Below are 18240 nucleotides of genomic sequence, written 5' to 3' on the forward strand. Positions count from 1 at the left end.
TTAATTAAAATAGAACATTTTATTGTGACACTTTCAGCAAACATGGAAATGGCCAGGAACTAGTTTGCCGACCACATATAAAAACATTTCCCATCACTATTTAGAATGTTTTGCCCAGATTTCTGGCAAAATGCAGAAATGCCTTCTGGATGATGTCACTGGAAGTGGCTCTGGGATGACCTCTTTAATGTCTCCTGGTAAATACCAGATTTTGTCCCCAGGGTATTTCACTGCAGGATTGAAAAATCTGTTCTCCCCTACCCGAATCATTGTGTCTACCTCGTACTGTTCGCCAACAATCTAGAAGGAAAGAAAAAAACAAAAACAAAACACCTTAATCCACCTGGTAATGAACCATGCACCTTTACAATTTTTTGTCAGTTTTTCTGCATTGGTGGTGGTAATTCATGTATGTATGTATATACCTGCGTTATTGTACCAGGGTAGAGATCTGTGTCGTACTCTACGAGTACCCACATTCCAACGTCCAGCCTCTTCTCATCGGTCTTCTCATTGTCCTCTCCAAAGTTGTGGACTTTTGGAGAAAAGCAGTCACACCCTTCTCTGCAAAAGCAAGTGACTTCCCGGGTCCAAATTTGACCAGGTTTTGTGGATGAAAGCTTTGGAAATGAACAACAAATTAGTATAAAAAGTATAAAAACTTCCAATGTCAGAAAACTAGTATAAGCAATTCTACACAGTAGAAAAATTGAATGGCATGTGTAGCTAAAACGGTCTGGGACTAGTAGCTTTGCAAAAAAAATTGGCGGTTTTTGATAATAAATGTCTATGGGAAAAATTACATATATGAACAACTATTTTAAACAGCACAAGGCAAACCTAATTGAAGCCGGACCCAGTGGTGCATTACCGTCCCCTATTGTCTAATACGCCACATTGCACATATTTCAAAAGTGGGGATTCAGCGACACAGCGACCCAGCCAGTTAGCCAGTCAGGGTCTGGCAAAAATGTTATTAACAAATTCCAATATTAGCCATTTAATTTCAGCAATCCAACACTATTTAAAATTTGAATAACATGTGTAGCTTAAATGGCCTAAGAGTAGAGTATATCCAAAATTGGCAGAAAACAAGAAAAAGATGCAAGATTACAGAAGTTTGATGGCTGAAACATCACACTAATAATTTCTCAGAATGTATAGAACTTTGACCAGAATGACAAAACAATATACAGTATATACCATACATTTTGGGTAGATGTTTCCTTTAACAAGCAAACCTGATGTACTTTCATCGTTCCTGGCACGGCCTTCAGAGATGGAGGGACCCTTTCTCCTGAGATTGCAATGTCTTCCTCCTTCACTTCAAAGTGCCTCACAGATGACTGTTTTATTAGCTGGTCCAACAGAACACTCGCATTTGGAATATCTGAATATAAGCGACAATGCGATCAGCCAGGTTCTTCAGAGCTCCTCCAACGCCATCAGGAGCCCCCTTCCCATGGGATGTCTCTGTGAAGTTCCAAGTTACATACCAGAAACCCTTCATAAATGGTACAGTGGAAATCAAGTAAAACACTGTCCTGTTACGGTATTGGGAGGTCGGCCCGTCAGACAGAAAATGGAGGTGGACAGCATTGGGGTGACTGTTTCGGATGTGGTCCAGTACTGGGCCTAATGGGGCCCATGTTGCAACCGCATCGTGCCAGAGGCACTCAGACACTGACGTGAAGGACTCCACTTGCCCGCCACTCAAATAAATCACTCCAGTGTGTAGACTGACTTGTTGGTGAGATCCTCCAAAGTGGGTGTCTTTCACTTCCCAGTGCATTTTACAGGTATAGTTTTCACTATAGTCCACAGGCACAATCACATCTTCTTCACATAGGCTTTCTTTCAGTTTTTGTATTTGTTCAAATTGGTGCCGTATGTTGAAAATGTGGGTGGCAAATCCAGGGAGATGGCCTTGGGTTATATCCAAGAGTTTCTCAATGGTGCCAAACTTATTTTCCAGGCTTGTGGATTTCACCTCAAATTATGTCACCGTACCATCTCTATTCTTCTTGGTGAGTGGATTGGTCCTGCTTACCCACTCCTTCCAGGACACTACATTTCCCTTTGTATTAGGATCCATGTTTGCTGGAAATTTTTTTCCTCTGCAATCTTCGCATCTGCAGTACATGCACGCCATTTTGTTGCTGTCACAGACGACTGTAGTCACAAGATCTAATGGCGAAGATGTGTCTATTACACTAATTTGATTCAACTTCTTGACCTTGCTGCTGATGTTTTCATGGATTTTGCATGCGCATGTCTCTCTATCTGTAATCTTTGGTGGTACAATCCAGAATGGTCGGTGCCTGCAGAACTGTGCTCTGGAGAGTTTCAGTCCTGGGTTCTTGGACAGTTCTAATAGTTTGTGCAGGTTTGTATCGTATTGTATCGGTCAAAAACCTCTTTCTGTATATCTGTCCCTGTTTCTTCACTTCCCCTGATTTGCCATTTATCAAAGTGGAAACATCATCCTGGTGTAAGAAATTCTTCACCCTATTTCCCATACATTTCCTCAGGTTAGTTGTTGCACAGGAAACTCTCTGAATTCTCTGAGTTCTGATAGAATTTCTTTTTGTTGCCATCCTTTCCAGTTTTCTTTTCAGGTTCACCATTTCTTTGTTTTGCCTTTTCAGTTTCTCCTTAGAGCTCTTCAGTTTTGCTCTTAATGTTGAGATGGTCTTCTTTCGTTTGGAGGGTTTGGGGGTGGAAGTTGGTTCCGGAGATACCATGCTGGAGGATGGACTGGGAAGCTCAATATGGTGAGGTAATGGATCCATTACTTCAGGGACAATGATGTTAGGGTCCCTGTTCTCTGAAGATTCAACAAGGGAAGGTGGAGTGAGGTTTAGGACAGCATTCAACGCTTTTGTCTTTTTATAGTATCTGAGTGTAGCACAGTGGGTAAGGAGCTGGGCTTGTAACCGAAAGGTCGCAGGTTCGATTCTGGTAGGACTGCGTGTACCCTGAGCAGGTATAACCTCCTGTTCTGTTCATTTAGGTACACAAATGTCCGGTCAATCCCATACAGGGGTTTGCAACACATGAAATGACCATTTCATTTAAAATGTTGATTACACTAATTAGCCAGTAGAAGAAGTTTCATACTGAAAAAATAATTTTAAGTATTTTTCCTAGATTTTCAAACTTTAAAAAGGGTCAATTTGACCCGCAACATAACAGGAGGGTCAACCTGCATTGCTTCAGTATATATCCAGCTGTATAAATGGATACAATGTAAAATGCTATGTAAAAAGTTGTGTAAGTCACTCTGGATAAGAGCGTCTGCTAAATGCCTGTAATGTTTGAATTTTCTCTCCATTTTTGTTTCTGTTTTTCATGCTTTCTGTGTGGCATGAGAGAAACAGGCTGTAGTAGACAATTTTTCTTTCTTTTTTGGTACCTGTGGAAATACAGTTGAAACCAAGCAGTTAAGCATGGGCTGCTTCTTATACTTTTATAATACAGTGAGTGACTGAGAAAATAAGTGTGTGTGCATGCGCGCGCTGCGTACACAGAGCATAGAGCATATAAGCCTAACTCAATAGGTTCTAATATATCAGTCAATATGTCATATTTTGAGCCCAGCTGGTCCAACATTCTAAATTGAACTTGCACTCTCTTAAGTTCAATTTAAATAGTCCAATTTAAAAACTACATTGGATAACACTTTACATTACACTGTGTTAATTACAATTACATATGTAATTACACTGTAGTTCCATTGCAACTAACAATGTAACTAAATATGCATAGTGACGCATAGAAACCATGTAATTTTAACTTGTAACAGCTGGAACTTCTGTTTCCAGCTGTTACAAGTTGTAATTACATGGATAGTATGCACTATTATGCATTGTTACATTTAGATACATTATTAGTTACAATGTAATTACAGTGTAACAACAAGGAAAACCTTTATTTTATTTAAATTATTTAACTTAGTTTTTTAATAGGATGGCTTCTATTAGAGAATGCATGTACAATTTTTAAGGATTTGTGCTTAGTCAATAAGATAATGCTACTGGGAAGTCAAGTGTTAGGCAAAATCTACTTCCTGTAGAAGCCCTATCAGCTCTATACAGAACAAAATTATCAATTTTAATTTCATCTTCAGAGATTTTACAATGTAGCCATGTTTCAGAAATAGTTATAAGATTGGGTTTGTTTAGAGTAACCCAGGCTCTGAGGAGACTGATTTTTGAAACAAGGCTCCTAATATTAAGATGGATAACCTTTAAACCTTTAGCTGATTCAATTGTACCTATAGAAAAAATGAAAACAACAGGTCAGAAAACTGAGTTGGGAGAGAGAAGGTGATGGGGGTGGGGAGCGAGAGCAACAAGCAGGACAGACAGACAGACAGACAAACACCACACATATACACGCACACACACACGCGTGTACACACACATACACACACATACAAAATGAAAACATAAAAAGAAGTGAGTGGCCGGTTAGCTAAAATAGAGCTAATAGCCACAGGCTCAGACTGCTACATAGCCTACATATGGGCACAAAGGGAGGGCCATACTTATTCAGAGTCAAATAAAATAGATGATCCAAAAATCATGTAGATTATATTCAGATGAACATAAAAATATACATGGCCTCAGATATTCACAATGAAAAAAATGTAAATAATAAAAGAAAGAGGGCCATTTCATTACATCAAGAGGCAGAAGTTAGCAAACGTTCAGTATACCATGGTTTTACAACAACGGTTAGCCTACGACATTGCGTCCTTACGACAGTCTTGACTGGAACTGACGCCATCGGCGTCACAGTTTACGGCAAACATTGACTCACACACCATGGCAGCTGCAGTTTCACATAGTAGGCTAACCAAAATAAAGTTTGCAATAAAGTTATTGTTTGCAAATAACAGAACAGAGAGAAGTAAACTGAAGTTACTGAAATAATATAGTCAATGTCCCCGTTATGCGACGTGATTCAGGAGAAAAGAACTAAATAACATCAGACAAGCAAACAAAATTAGTAGGCTGGCAACTTGTAGGGTGATCTACTCATAATACTGTCATGGGGAGGAGAAGAAGAGGTCTCAGAGAAAGGTCTCAGCTTCCTCGGGACAGTGGAACAGTTTTTGCTTACCCTACACCATCACTCGCAGAATACAAGGATACCGCAGAGAGTATTTGATATCAGCGGCACAGAGTTTCTTTTTGACAGCATCAAACTGCCGACGTTTCTTGATCAAGCCAGCACTGAAGTTGGGATAAGTATGGACTCGAGCACCCATATAGGTGAGCTCCCTTCTCTCCCTGGCCAGACGTAAAATCCTCACTTTGTCCTGGAAATGTAAGAACTTGACCAGGATGGGTCTAGGAGCAGATCTAGTGCTGGAGCTGAAGGTGGGAGAGTGGTGAGCCCTTTCGATGACCGGCACAGTGTGAAAGTTCTCCTTGCCAAGAAGTAGTGGGATCAGCTGGTTCAAGAAGGCGATCGTGTCTCTCTCCTTCGCTTTGTTCAGGAACATTAATAAAGCGAAGGTTGGATGACCGACTTCTGTTCTCAGCATCATCAACTTTATCCTTCAGGTAGGCATTTTCCTTTTCGAGTGTTTGCACACGTTTTGTCAGGTCATCAATGTTATCTTCATTAGAGCTCACCTGTGTTCGAGCTCTGAGACTTGCTCACCCAGTGAAGATAAAGATCCCTGAATGTTGTTAAGACCTGTTTGGATGGTTTCGATTTTTGAGCAAAATGAGCCATCATTTCAACTTTGATCCCCTGAATGCCATCCCAGATTGTTTGTAGGGGAACCTCGGCTTGATCCATAGCGAAGAGCAAACAGTTATTTTCTACACAGGGAAAAATACTCGACAGAAAAGATCAAGCAGCAGGAGAAAAAACAAACTCTTCAAAATACTTCAAAGTAGCTGTAGATCAGTCGATGAAAGCAGTTATAACAGGCCCAAATTAGGGAAGCAGACTGAGACCTGCCGCAGACGCTCAAGCTATTGCGGCCATTTACCTGCAGTTTATTTAAAGCTTATGCTGGACATGTTTTTTCAGTTCAGTCCACAAATTTTCCATCAGATTCAGGTCAGGGCTTTGTAATGGCCACTCCAATACTTTTGCTTTGTTGTTTTTAAGCCATTTTGTTACAACTTTGGAGGTATGCTTAGGACCATTGTCCTGCTGGAAGTTGTGATCAAGTTTCTAGCTGATGTTTTGAGGTGTTGCTTCAGTATTTCTAGATAATCCTCCTTCCTCATGATGCCATGTATTTTCTAAGTGCACCAGTCCCTTTTCCAGCAAAAGACCCCCACAACATGATGCTGCCGCCCCCATGCCTCAGTTAGGAAGGTGTTCTTCAGATTAAAAGCCTCACCCTTTTTTCTCCACACATAGCTGAGCATTATGGCGAATCAGTTCAATTTTTGTTTCATCTGACTAGAGAACACTCCTCCAAAAGGCTAGGTCTTCATCCTGGTGATCACCTGCAAACTTCTTTCTGGCTTTTTTATGCCGGTCTTAGAGTAGGGGCTTCTTCCTTGCGCGACAACCTTTCAGGCCATGGCGATGTATGATTCTCTTAATGGTGGATGTAGATACTTTGGTACCTGATACCTCCAACTCCTTCACCAGTTCCTTTGTTGTCTTGGGGTTCAGTTGAACCTTTCAGACCAAAGTTCGTTCAGCCTTAGGAGTTAATTTGTGCCTCCTTCCTGAACGATGCAGTATCTGAGTGGTCCCAAGATTTTTATATTTGCATACAATTGTTTGTGTTATGCCCTCGTGTTTCGATTGTCATTTGTATTTCCTCGTGTTCCCGTTATTTATGTTCCTTGTGCTTTTGTGTTCCTCACCATATCTTTGCTTTTCCCCACAGGGTGGGCGTGACCTTATCCCCTATTCACTCCCTAATTACTTCCAACCTTCAGCCATTTTCTCACTCCATTCAGGTCGCATTCCTCACACCCCCCTTATTAGTTCTAATTAGTCCCAGAGTATAAAGTCATGCTTTTCATTTCTCCCCTTGCCAGATCGTTGATTTGTTGCCTAGTCTTGAACCTCGCACTCCCTGTCTAAACCAAGCCTGCTATTCCCCGTACCCCGATTCTCAGTACCTTCCTTGTTTTCTTTAGATAGCACCGTTCTCCTAGTCACTTTTAGTTTTTGTTTCATGCACTTTGTTTCAGTGTTCCCCTGTCTGCCGAGTCTACGTGTTTGTCGCGTCTCGTTTTGTGTTCTCTCTTTCTCCCCAGTTTACCTCCCCAGCTCCACCCTCCCGGTCCAGCCCGTCCTTCGCCGGCCTCCCAGTCTCCAGTCCAGCTCCGCCACCGAAGCCAGAGGAATCCCTTCCAGCGCCACGCCAAGCCGGATCGCGGACCACCTCCTCACCAACCCTCACAGTCCCTGCTTCAAGCCTGCCCCGGTTCCTACCGCATCCCTTCCAGCACCACGCCAAGCCGGATCCCGGACCACCTCCTCACCAACCCTCACGGTCCCTGTTTCAAGCCTGCCCTGGTTCCTACCGCCCCCTGCTGTTTAATCAATAAACTTCTCTTTCTGAAATCCATAACGCTGCTATCTCTGAGTCCTGCATTTTGGGTCCTGCCAAGCATGGAACAAAACAGAACGATCTGGCCAGAGATGGATCCAGCAGACCCAGAGCAGCTGAGAGTGGCCCTCTCCAGGCAAGGTGCTCTCGTGGGACAACACGACCAGTCCCTCCGGGATCTCTCGGAACAGCTACAGCTCCTGATTCACAGCGTGAGTACTATGGGAGATCAGCTATCACAGTTAACTGCTCGCTTCACTCCTCCGGCCCCTCCAACTCCACCAGTTCCTGAACCCCCTGCCGCGCCCCCTGTCTTCCATGTGAGGGAACCTCACCTACCTGCCCCAGAGCGCTATGCGGGAGCCTTGGGAAAATGTAAGGCTTTCCTGATGCAATGCGACCAGGTTTTTTACTTTACAGCCCCTGACCTACCAAGATGATCGGGCCAAGATCGCATATGTCAGGAGCCTGCTCACTGGATCTGCTCTGGCCTGGGCATCAGCCCTCTGGGGAAGGCCCTCGCCCGCTAACGTTGACTTTTATATTTTCATCTCAGAGTTCAGGAAGGTGTTCGACCACCCGGTGTGCGGCAGGGAGGCTCAACAGCGCCTCCTATCCCTGTGGCAAGGATTCCGTAGTGTGGCCGAGTTTTCGGTGGAGTTCCGAACCCTGGCGGCAGAAACAGATCATAATGACTCCGCCCTCCAGTCGATCTTCTATAGCGGCCTCAACGAGAACATCAAGGGTGAACTAGCAGTCCGGGACGATACCACCACCCTCGACGCCCTGGTATCCCTAGCCATCCGGCTGGACAACCGCATACGTGAGCGCCGCAGAGAGAGGGCTCATTATTCCACACCAGGCCAACCATTCCTGGGGCCTAGTCAGCGTCCAGCCTCCAGGCCCAGTGGACCCCCTAGATCTCCAAGCCCAAGCCCAGACTTCGAAGAACCCATGGAATTGGGGAGAGCCCGTATTACGCCTGGAGAACGCTCCCGGAGGAAGAAGGAGGGTCTCTGTTTTTACTGCGGTCAGGCTGGTCACCTCCGGGCTTCCTGTCCCCTTCGGCCAAAATATCAGGCTCGCCAGTAAGGGTGGGGGTCCTGACGAGCCGTATCACCTCCTCACATTCCACCTCCTCCTGCCTTCAGCTCGATGCCACTCTGCAGAAGGGTCAGGATGCTCACCCACTCAGGGCTTTAGTGGACTCAGGCGCAGGTGCTAACTTTCTAGACGCCGCCCTGATATTCCGACTGGGGATTTCTACCCATCCACTCGAGGTCCCCTTGAACACCCGTGCCCTGGATGGAAGTTCCCTCAGTAAGGTAACTCTTGTCACCGAACCCCTCAACCTCATCATATCAGGCAACCACCACAAAACAATTGCGCCATCAACCTGCTTCCTGGAGCTCCCCTGCCTTCCAGCCGTCTGTTTAATTTGTCACGCCCCGAGAGAAAAGCCATGGAAACCTACATCCACGATTCACTAGCCGCCGGGATAATAAGACCCTCCTCCTCTCCTATGGGCGCGGGATTCTGTCCAAGAAAGATCATTCTCTGCGTCCCTGCATCGACTATCGAGCCTTGAATGACATCACGGTAAAAAACAAATACCCATTGCCTCTAATTAATTCCCTCTTTGAACCCCTTCAGAAAGCCTCCATATTCTCTAAGCTGGATCTGCGAAACGCCTACCACCTGATTCGGATCCGGGAGGGCGATGAGTGGAAGACGGCATTCAACACGCCCCTGGGACACTTGGCACCTGCCGTCTTTCAGGCCCTGGTCAGCGACGTTCTCCGCGATCTACTCAACCGATCTGTCGTCGTCTACCTGATCTTCTCCCGGAACCCTCAGGAACACGTGATTCACGTAAGACAAGTTCTCCAGCGGCTGTTGGAGAACAAGCTCTTCGTAAAAATAGAAAAGTGTGAATTTCATGTGTCCTCGGTAAAATTCTAAGGGTTCATCCTTGAAGAGGGGCAAGTGAGAATGGACCCAGAGAAAGTTAAGGCGGTAATAGAGTGGCCCACACCAGCCACTCTTAAGCAACTCCAGCGATTTCTGGGTTTTTCCAACTTTTATAGGTGATTCATACGGGACTACAGCCGTGTGGTCGCTCCCCTCACCCACCTTACCTCGTCCTCCATTGCCTTCACCTGGACCCCTGAAGCTGACGCCGCCTTCACAGACCTCAAGAGGCGCTTTTCGTCAGCCCCCATCTTAATCCACCCAGATCCTGCCCGCCAGTTCGTAGTAGAAGTGGACGCTTCTGAAACTGGTGCGGCGGCCGTCCTCTCCCAAAGGTCAGTGTCTGATGGTAAACTGTGCCTTCTTTTCTAGGAAATTTTTGCCCGCAGAATGTAACTACGATGTCGGGAACCGGGAGCTGTTGGCGATCAAGATAGCACTTGAGGAGTGGCGGCACTGGCTCTAGGGAGCAGAACAACCCTTCCTTGTCTGGACCGACCATAAGAGCCTGGCTTACCTCCAGTCGGCCAAAAGGTTAAACTTCTGCCAAGCTCATTGGGCACTTTTCTTTGGGCGTTTCACCATCTCTTATCGTCCCGGATCTAAGAACACCAAGCCAGACGCCCTATCCCGCCAGTTCTCCTAGGAAGAACGTCCTGCTGAACCCGAACCCATCCTGCCCTCAGCGTGTGTGGTCGCAGCGGTCACATGGGAGATCGAGGAGGCCATTAAGAGGGCTCAGCAGGACCAGCCCGACCCACGTCCTAATCCTAACAGCTGTATATTTGTGCCTGAGTCTGTTCGCTCCCAGGTCTTGCAGTGGGCCCATTCCTCACGCCTCGCCTGTCATCCGGGCATCCGACGCACCCTATCCCTCCTAAAGCGGAGCTTCTGGTGGGAATCCATGGAGGCGGATACCCGGGCCTTCGTCCTCACTTGCACCAACTGCGCCTGCAGCACATCTTCCCACCAAGCTCCTGCCAGCCTTCTCCGTCCCCTGCCCGTCCCGGGTCGACCATGGAGCCACATTGGGATGGTTTGCACAGATGCTTGTGGTACCTTCTGTTGTTTGGGAAATGCTCCTGAGGAGGAACTGGACTTGTTAGTCCAATTTCTTCTGAGGTCTTGGCTGAGTTGCTTAAATTTTCCCATGGTATCAAGGGCAGTGGCTCTAAAAGGTAAGCCCTTAATTACAGCCACAGGTGCTAATTAACTCCTAATTGTGACAATTTGCTAATCAGAAGCTTCAAAAAAAGCCATTACCTCAATTTATGGAATATTCCAGACTTAAAAGAGACAGTCAACTTGGTGTATGTAAACTTTTGAACCACAGGAATTCTGATTGTGAATTAAAGCTGAAATATCTGCCTCTAATCACTTGTTTTAAAAGTACCTCTGACGTGAACAAAGTAGATGTCCTAATTTAATTGCCACATTTCATGTTGCCATTTCTTTTTGGCAAGTTGTGAAATTGAGTTTGAATATCTTTAGCCTAGGTGTATGTAAACTTTTGGCCTCAATGGTAAAGGTCACAGGTTCAATTCCCCTGTAGGACACTGCCATTGTACCCTTGATCAAAGCATTTAACCTGCATTGCTTCAGCATATATCCAGCTGGATAATTGGATACAATGTAAATGCGACACAAGTTGTGCAAGTCACTGTAGATGAGTCTAAAGCCTGACACCCACCGCACGCGTAGCAGCCGCAAGCGCACGACGTGCGTAAGTGAAGCGTAGTTGAAGTACTGTTATTACAACGGCAGCTGGTGGAGAGGACGTCACCTGCTGCCGTTGTAATAACAGTACTGCTAACAGTAAGAACGAATGCAGCGCGAACCGGGTGCGAGACTTGCGCGACACAAGCAAACTGAAGCATAGTTTTTCGCTTCTGTTCTATTTTTCTGCTTGTCGCGCGTCATGATGACCTGTTCATACACAGAAATATGCTCTAAAATTCTAGGTATACATGCTCTGATTTATATTTCATCCTTATATTAGGCTACTGGGGGTGTGTCCCTAGTTCCCTCCCAGATATTTTATAAGCAGCTAAAACAAAATACAAGCCTTTTCGTTTTTCTATTGTCCTTGCAGAAAAAAACCCCCAAAAAACTGGAACCTGGGGAAAAGGCAAACTTAGTTTCGCTATCTTATTTTGTGGAGGGGGTGGGGTAAATTTGAAAATACACCACAGAAAGACGTAGCCTATTGAATGATGTAGAAGTGAATGCACTGAGCAGCGGTTTGTTAGCTCGAGTGGAAGGTAGTTTTTAACCAACCATTGCTCAGCCTATTTGACTTCTCCGATGTCTTCATTTGCCGTGCTTTCAAAAAGGGCTTGTTAATAAATATCCACATAATCCACAGAGCTTTAAAAAATCAGATTATTTAGTGGTCTTGCCGATGAAAATGCACCTATTTTATAAATGAAGTTGTAAGCAAGCCTTTATTGCACTTGTACTTCAAAGCTTCCGGTGTTCATGGCGTTGTGGTGTTCATATCCCTTCAAGATTAAACTGTTACGCTTTTTGATGATTAGCTGATTTGACTAAATCTGATACTATAAATGTTTTGACGTGAATGACAAGACGACACGGGAATTCCCAATGGATTATTTATAATTATGATCATTACATATTCTTCATAAAATTGGCACGCTTGTTAACCAAGCAAATAAATTAATACAGTTTGAGATTGATTATTATGCAGGCTACGTTGCGATTTAAGCTTATGGTAATTCTTGAAAGCGTTTACTTTCTCACGCATTTACATGAGTTTACGAAATATTACCAAATTAACAAACTGAAAAAGGTCTCTCACCAAGTATTCACTTAACCCATAATCAACAGTCGTGAACAAACGTGAAATACACAATTTAATCCCACTGCAGACTGCGAGAGCTACTAGGAATATAGAGCTTTAAGCAAGCCTTTGCGCGACACAAACGGAACCTGTGTAGACACGCTATGCGCCGCGCCGTGCTGCTTCGCCGTGCTGCTTATGCGCCGCTTACGCTACGCGTGCGTTGGGTGCCCGGCGTAAATGCCTATAATGCACTTCCATTGTGATGAAACCAAGCTGACCGCACAATGGGGCTTCTGATGTACAGAAGATTCAGAAATAAACAAACAGCTGAAAAAGCAGAAATAGGCATGTCACGGTTTCTGTGCAGGTAGATCATTTTTCTGTGCCTGCACCGGCTCAGTGGTTAGCATTCCGATTAGCCACTCGGCTAATCGTTATTTTGGTGTGTGGGGACGATTAGTTCGAGCTTGCAGATTAGCCACTCGGCTAATCGTTATTTTTGGTTCCTGTGGGAGGATTGTTCCTGCTTGAACATTCCATGCATTCCTGCAGGGTTACCTCTGATCGGTTTCACCTGGGGGTTGCTCACACCTTCCGCTGATTACCAGCCACACCTGCGGCTGGGTATTTAAAGCGTCAGTAGGCAGTGGAACGGTGCTTGAGTGTAACGTGTTTTGCTCTAGCCAGTTCCCTGGCGTATTCCTGAGCAAGGTAAAAGGAATTTAAGAAAAAGAGATTTAAAAAAGAATTCTGACTTCAGTTTGTTTGTTTTTTGGAAAAAGGTATTAGGACGGTATAGGTCCAGATTCTGAGGCCGGCGGTTTTAAGGGGTTATTGTGTCACCGTTGGGGCACAAACCTTTCTGCCCTTTACTAACCAGTTTTCCCCCCTGGTTTTAGTTGGCCTCAGAACTTCTTCTGTTTTGTTTTTGAAAAGACATTTCTTTTTCTCAGCTTCGGTTCGAAGTTGTTTATTTTTCATTTCTCTTTTCCCTATTCCTTTATTTTCCTTATATACTCCTTCTTCCTCAGTTACCCGTTTAGGGGTTTATTATTCATTATTTGGGATACGTCCCCTAGGAGTATAGCACCCCCTTATTTCGTCTCTCACGAGACTCAGTGGTTACTGGAGTGCCCTTTGGTAACTTATAGATCCCCTGTTTGGTCGCGTCTGGTCTTCACCCTTCCCCGCCCTCACAGGCATGCATTGCCTTCCATAGAAAGTGGAACGAGTGAATTCCAAAAACATGCACCCTCTACGCCATTTCCTGAAATTGCAGTGGTACTAAGGGGAACAATTCAAAGGGGCAAAAGAACCAAAGCCAAATAAACCCAGACATCCAGTTTTGAAAAACCAGAAACATTAGTGATCTCCACACGACAGCCAGGACCAGGACAGAGACAAGCACAACCGAGGCAGCCATTTCCAGCAGGCCATAGCCAAGTGACTGGGGCACTGGAAACAAAAACCAACAGCCACATTAGTTATTCATTACAAAGACACAGTACAGATGAATCTACTATAGAGGTGCCACTCGCCTTCATTGTCAGAGTAGGTGTCAGATACTGGGGGCTCCAAGTCCAGCAAGATCACTTTCTGACTAGAAACCACTATAGTTTCCCCAATGGAAAATTTTCTTTAGTAGCAATAGTCCTCCCTGAAAAGCCACAGTAGGAGTTAGTGCCCACGTCACACTGCCTTAGAAGCTGAAGCACAGGGCACCAGCATCTTCCATTAATCACTCACTCTGCCTGCTGCATCTCTGTTCACAGCGATCAGCAGCAGAAGGGTGGCACAGTGCTGTACTACAATGGATGAACACCTGTGAGGAAGTAGTCAAGGATTAAAATCCTGTTGCATGAAGCAGGAACAGTAAAGTAGCAGTCAGACAGTACTGTTTCCTTCAGCAAGGAGGTAGCATCCACTAAAGTAAACATCTGGACAATGAACCGCTTGTAATGAGTTGGGTATTGGAGCCCAGAGGAGCCATCCACAGGAACCAAGGTAGTCAGGTACTGGTCACTTTTCCTCTTCCACCCTCCACCCCCCAACTAAATGCTCACTCTGGATCTTTCTGCAGGTGTCCCTACCATGATGACTGGTACCTGACCACCTTGGTTTCTGTGGATGCTCCTCTGTGCTCCAATACCCTACCCAATACAAGTAGTTCATTGTCCAAAATGTTTTTGTGGATGCTACCTCCTTGGTTCCACTGAAGGAAACAATACTGCTACTTGGCTGTTCCTGCTTCATGCAACAGGCTTTTCATCCTTGACTTTTCCTTCACAGGTGTTCATCCACTGTAGTACAGCAGTGTGCCACCCTTCTGCTTGTGTGTGATGGCTGGGAGATGCTGGTGCCCTGTGCTTCAGCTTCTAAGCTGGTGTGGTGTGGGCACTAACTCCTCTACTTTGCCTTTTCAGGGAGAGCTATTGTTCCAGAAGGAAAGAAATCAGTTGGGGAAACCACAGTCAGAAGATGATCTTGCTGGAGCCACCAGTATCTGAGACCTACTTTGACAGTGAAGGTGAGTGACGCCTCTTTAGTAGATTAATCTGTCCTGCGTCTTTGGAATGAATAACCAGTGTGGCTGTTGATCCTTGTTTCCAGTGCCCCAGTCACTCTGGTACGGCCTGCCTGGAATGGCTGCCTCCATTATGGTTGTCTCTGTCCTGGTGTTGTCTGTTGTGTGGAGATCACATTCTCAGGAGGAGATTACAAACCTGTGGGCATTTTATAAATAAAAGCAGTTGTACAACTGTTTTGTCTGTTTTCTTTGAAAACTGGGGTTGATGGTGGAGCTTGTTGCTATCCTATGGATGCAAGCAGGATGTGAAGACCCTGTGCCAGTTGCCTACCATGGTTTTTGTTATTTGGCTAGCTACATGGTAACTTCCTTGATTAAGCTGAGCTGAGTTTTGGTACAAAATATTTGTCAGGTCTAGTTATCATTTGACATCAAGATGACTGAGCTACACTCACTGGAGGTTGTTCATACTTACCCCTTTTCAGTAAATGCTCTCAACCACTTTTTTGAGCTGAGTCCTGGGCAAGAAGCAAAATGGGGGCAGGGGAGTCACAACATGCAGGATTAATGCTCTTTTGAAAATTACACTGGCTTAGTGTGTGCTTTTAAATCTGTTCATACAGTTGAGCACCTCATGTTTAGCTGTACACAAAATAAACAATGTGCTAATGGAAAATGCCAAATGAATATACCAAAATTGCTAAAAGAACTCATTAGTACAGAGGGTTTTCAACCCTTTCTTTTACAGGACCCCCCACCCAAAGTCAGAGGCAACCAAAGGGATGTTAGTCATTAGTTCTATCTAAAAAATGTTTGATTTTGAAAACAAAATCCTTGCATATCAAGTCTGGGCAGGGACCCTTGATGGTATCTTCAAGGACCCTCCCACCCCCAAGGAGTCCTGGGTACTAATGTAGTAGTTTTACTGATTCCACAACAGGGAGGAGCTTCTTGCCTCAGCTTCCTTAATTTAGAGATCACTTAATATGCTTGAGTGTAGTAATCTATAGACTCTTGAAACAGTGAAATTGCCACTACATTGACACCGCCTGATAAAAGTGACCCAATTCAGATTTGTTGCTCACATATGGCACAGATTGGATATGTACTATGAACATGTAAACAGGATAAAGCACATTGAATCGGATAGTTTCAGATCTGTTTTGGGCCACATTCATATGTGGAAATAAATTTGATAGGAATTTGATATCTGCCAATATGGCTGTTATCTAAATTCACAGATTGGAATTCCCCGGATCATTCAGATTCGCATGTCATTCAAAATGCAATATTCTCACCCTTTTTTCACATTTTAATGGCGCATAATGTCCATCACACACACAACCACTCAACGCTGGTAACGGTAATGTTAAAAAAGTTAAATGGAGGACGATGGTTATGTCCTAATGTATGTGGGGCAAAGAGTCAGTATAGGCCAAAAACATGCGGGATGTTTGTTGCAGACCTAAAATGCTTTGAAAAGCAATAGCTTTATGTAGATACACAGCCATAGATATGACTGTGGCGGCGTGGTTGTTCACTTTCGTGTTCGCTTTTGTGTGCATGTGTGTTGTTTCAAGCGTAAACCATGTGAGCACAGGTATCGAATATGGGTCACTTTAAAAAGTGTAAACAAGTGGCCAAAACACAAAATGGAAATGGAAATAGAATGGAAAGTAGTTAAAGAAACTGCAATATTTTTTTAAAGTAATTTCTTTGGTCATAACAAATTAAACACATCTCTCCCTCCCTTCTCCTTGGAGTGCACTTTTACATAACGCACCATCGCAGACGACGCGCAGCTGTGGTGGTTTGCTGGGACCGCAGCCACACATCAGTTATGCAGTTGTCATTCAGTTTATTCAAAGTCTCAGTTTTAGAGAAAACCTGAAAATATGTCGGTGGCGTTATCTCTGCGGAGATCTAAGGCTATCATTTCCATCACTACAGCGCCCACCCTAAGACAATTGCAGTGGATGAATTTTGTGTGATTACATGTGCGAGGTAAGTTTCCATAGCATTTGATTGGGAAACTCGTATCAAAGCACTTGTTATGCAGTTGCTGAACAGCTTGCTGAGTATACAGTACAGCGACAAATTCGCACCTGGGTTAAACCACCGGTTGTTTATAGTCAGCGGGTTGTGAAGAAAATGGCATGAACTGCCTGTATTTCTTGAGTGAGTCCATTTTTATTTATTTTAAAAACCCAGTTAGTTTAAGCCCAAATATTTAGGAAAGTCAAGAAAGGAGGAGGATATAGCTTTTACAGCGTTGAATTAAAAAAAAAAAAAATTCAAAAAAGCCCCCAAAGCGCGAGGGCGTCACTCTGGCCTATCTAATGTTAAGGGAAACTCTCACTTGCTGTCTCACTGGAGTTGGGCGTGTATCCAATTGAGAAACTTGGTGCTAACTTCTAAGTGAATCGCATCAAAGAGATAGGATAGATCCAAATCTGAATAATATTGGGCAAATTCAAGAGGAGAAAACATTTGGCGAGAACGCATTAATTGAGTCTTGCCGAATATGGTATTTGTATTCGGCACCATCCCTAGCTCATTGAACACTGCCAGTCTTGACAGTAGCCAGCCCTGTTGAACCTAAACCTCACTCATATTGAACCTTACCATCAGAGTGAAGTAGTCACCACAAAGCTTCCACAAGCACACAATGCCACGATCAAAGGAAAAAAAAGATGTTGAAATATGAAAGTCTGGAAAGGGTTACAAAGCCATTTATAAGACTCTGAGACTCCACCCAACCTCAGTAAGAGTGATTATCTCCAAATGAAGAATACTTGGTACAGTGGTTGTGAATCTTTTTGGCCAGCCTGCCAAAATTTATTCAAGGGCTCAGTGACAACTCATCCAGGAAGTCACAAAGGATCCCAAAAAAGGATCCAAAGAACTGCAGGCCTCTCTAGGCTCAGCTAAGATCAATGTCCATGGCTTCACAATAAGAAAGAGACAGGGCAAAAGTGGGATTCATGGGACAGTATCAAGGTGGAAAACACTGCTAACCAAGAAAAACATCAATGCTCATCTCACATTTGCAAAAAGCACCAAGATGAACCCCAAGTCTTCTGGGATACTGTTCTATAGACAAACGAGTTAAAAGAAAGATGAGTTAACATTTTGGACAGCATGCATTCCATTACCATATGTCAGACGCAAAGCAAATACCACATTTCTCAACAAGAACATCATACCAACAGTCAGGTGGTGGTAGTGTCATAGATGCTTTGCTCCCTTGAACATCTTGCCATTATTGAAGCAATCATGAATGTTGCTCTGTACCAGAAAATGCTTTTGGAGAATGTCCAGTCACCTGTCCATGAGCTGAAGCGTGATTGGGTTATGCAGCAAGACAATGATCCAAAACACAAAACCAGATCCATG

The 18240-nt window shown here is 44.4% G+C and overlaps 3 long non-coding RNA genes across 3 annotated transcripts in view; 1 reads left to right on the forward strand and 2 right to left on the reverse strand.

Moving 5' to 3' along the window:
* LOC135259613 (uncharacterized) overlaps positions 1 to 18240 on the reverse strand; it is a 23660-nt gene continuing 5420 nt past the window's right edge. The window contains exons 2-3 of the long non-coding RNA XR_010331340.1: positions 426 to 620; positions 1 to 300 (exon numbers count right to left, since the gene is read on the reverse strand). This is a non-coding gene — a long non-coding RNA (uncharacterized LOC135259613). The remainder of the gene's footprint in view (positions 301 to 425; positions 621 to 18240) is intronic.
* On the reverse strand, positions 13666 to 14333 carry LOC135258610 (uncharacterized). Its single transcript, XR_010331038.1, has 3 exons — positions 14064 to 14333; positions 13856 to 13974; positions 13666 to 13772 (listed from the first exon to the last, which is right to left on the reverse strand). It is a non-coding gene; the product is annotated as an uncharacterized LOC135258610 (long non-coding RNA).
* LOC135259612 (uncharacterized) lies at positions 14741 to 15076 on the forward strand. Its single transcript, XR_010331339.1, has 2 exons — positions 14741 to 14844; positions 14928 to 15076. It is a non-coding gene; the product is annotated as an uncharacterized LOC135259612 (long non-coding RNA).

Source organism: Anguilla rostrata, chromosome 7, assembly GCF_018555375.3.
Source record: "Anguilla rostrata isolate EN2019 chromosome 7, ASM1855537v3, whole genome shotgun sequence".
In the NCBI taxonomy this organism is placed as follows: Eukaryota; Metazoa; Chordata; class Actinopteri; order Anguilliformes; family Anguillidae; genus Anguilla; species Anguilla rostrata.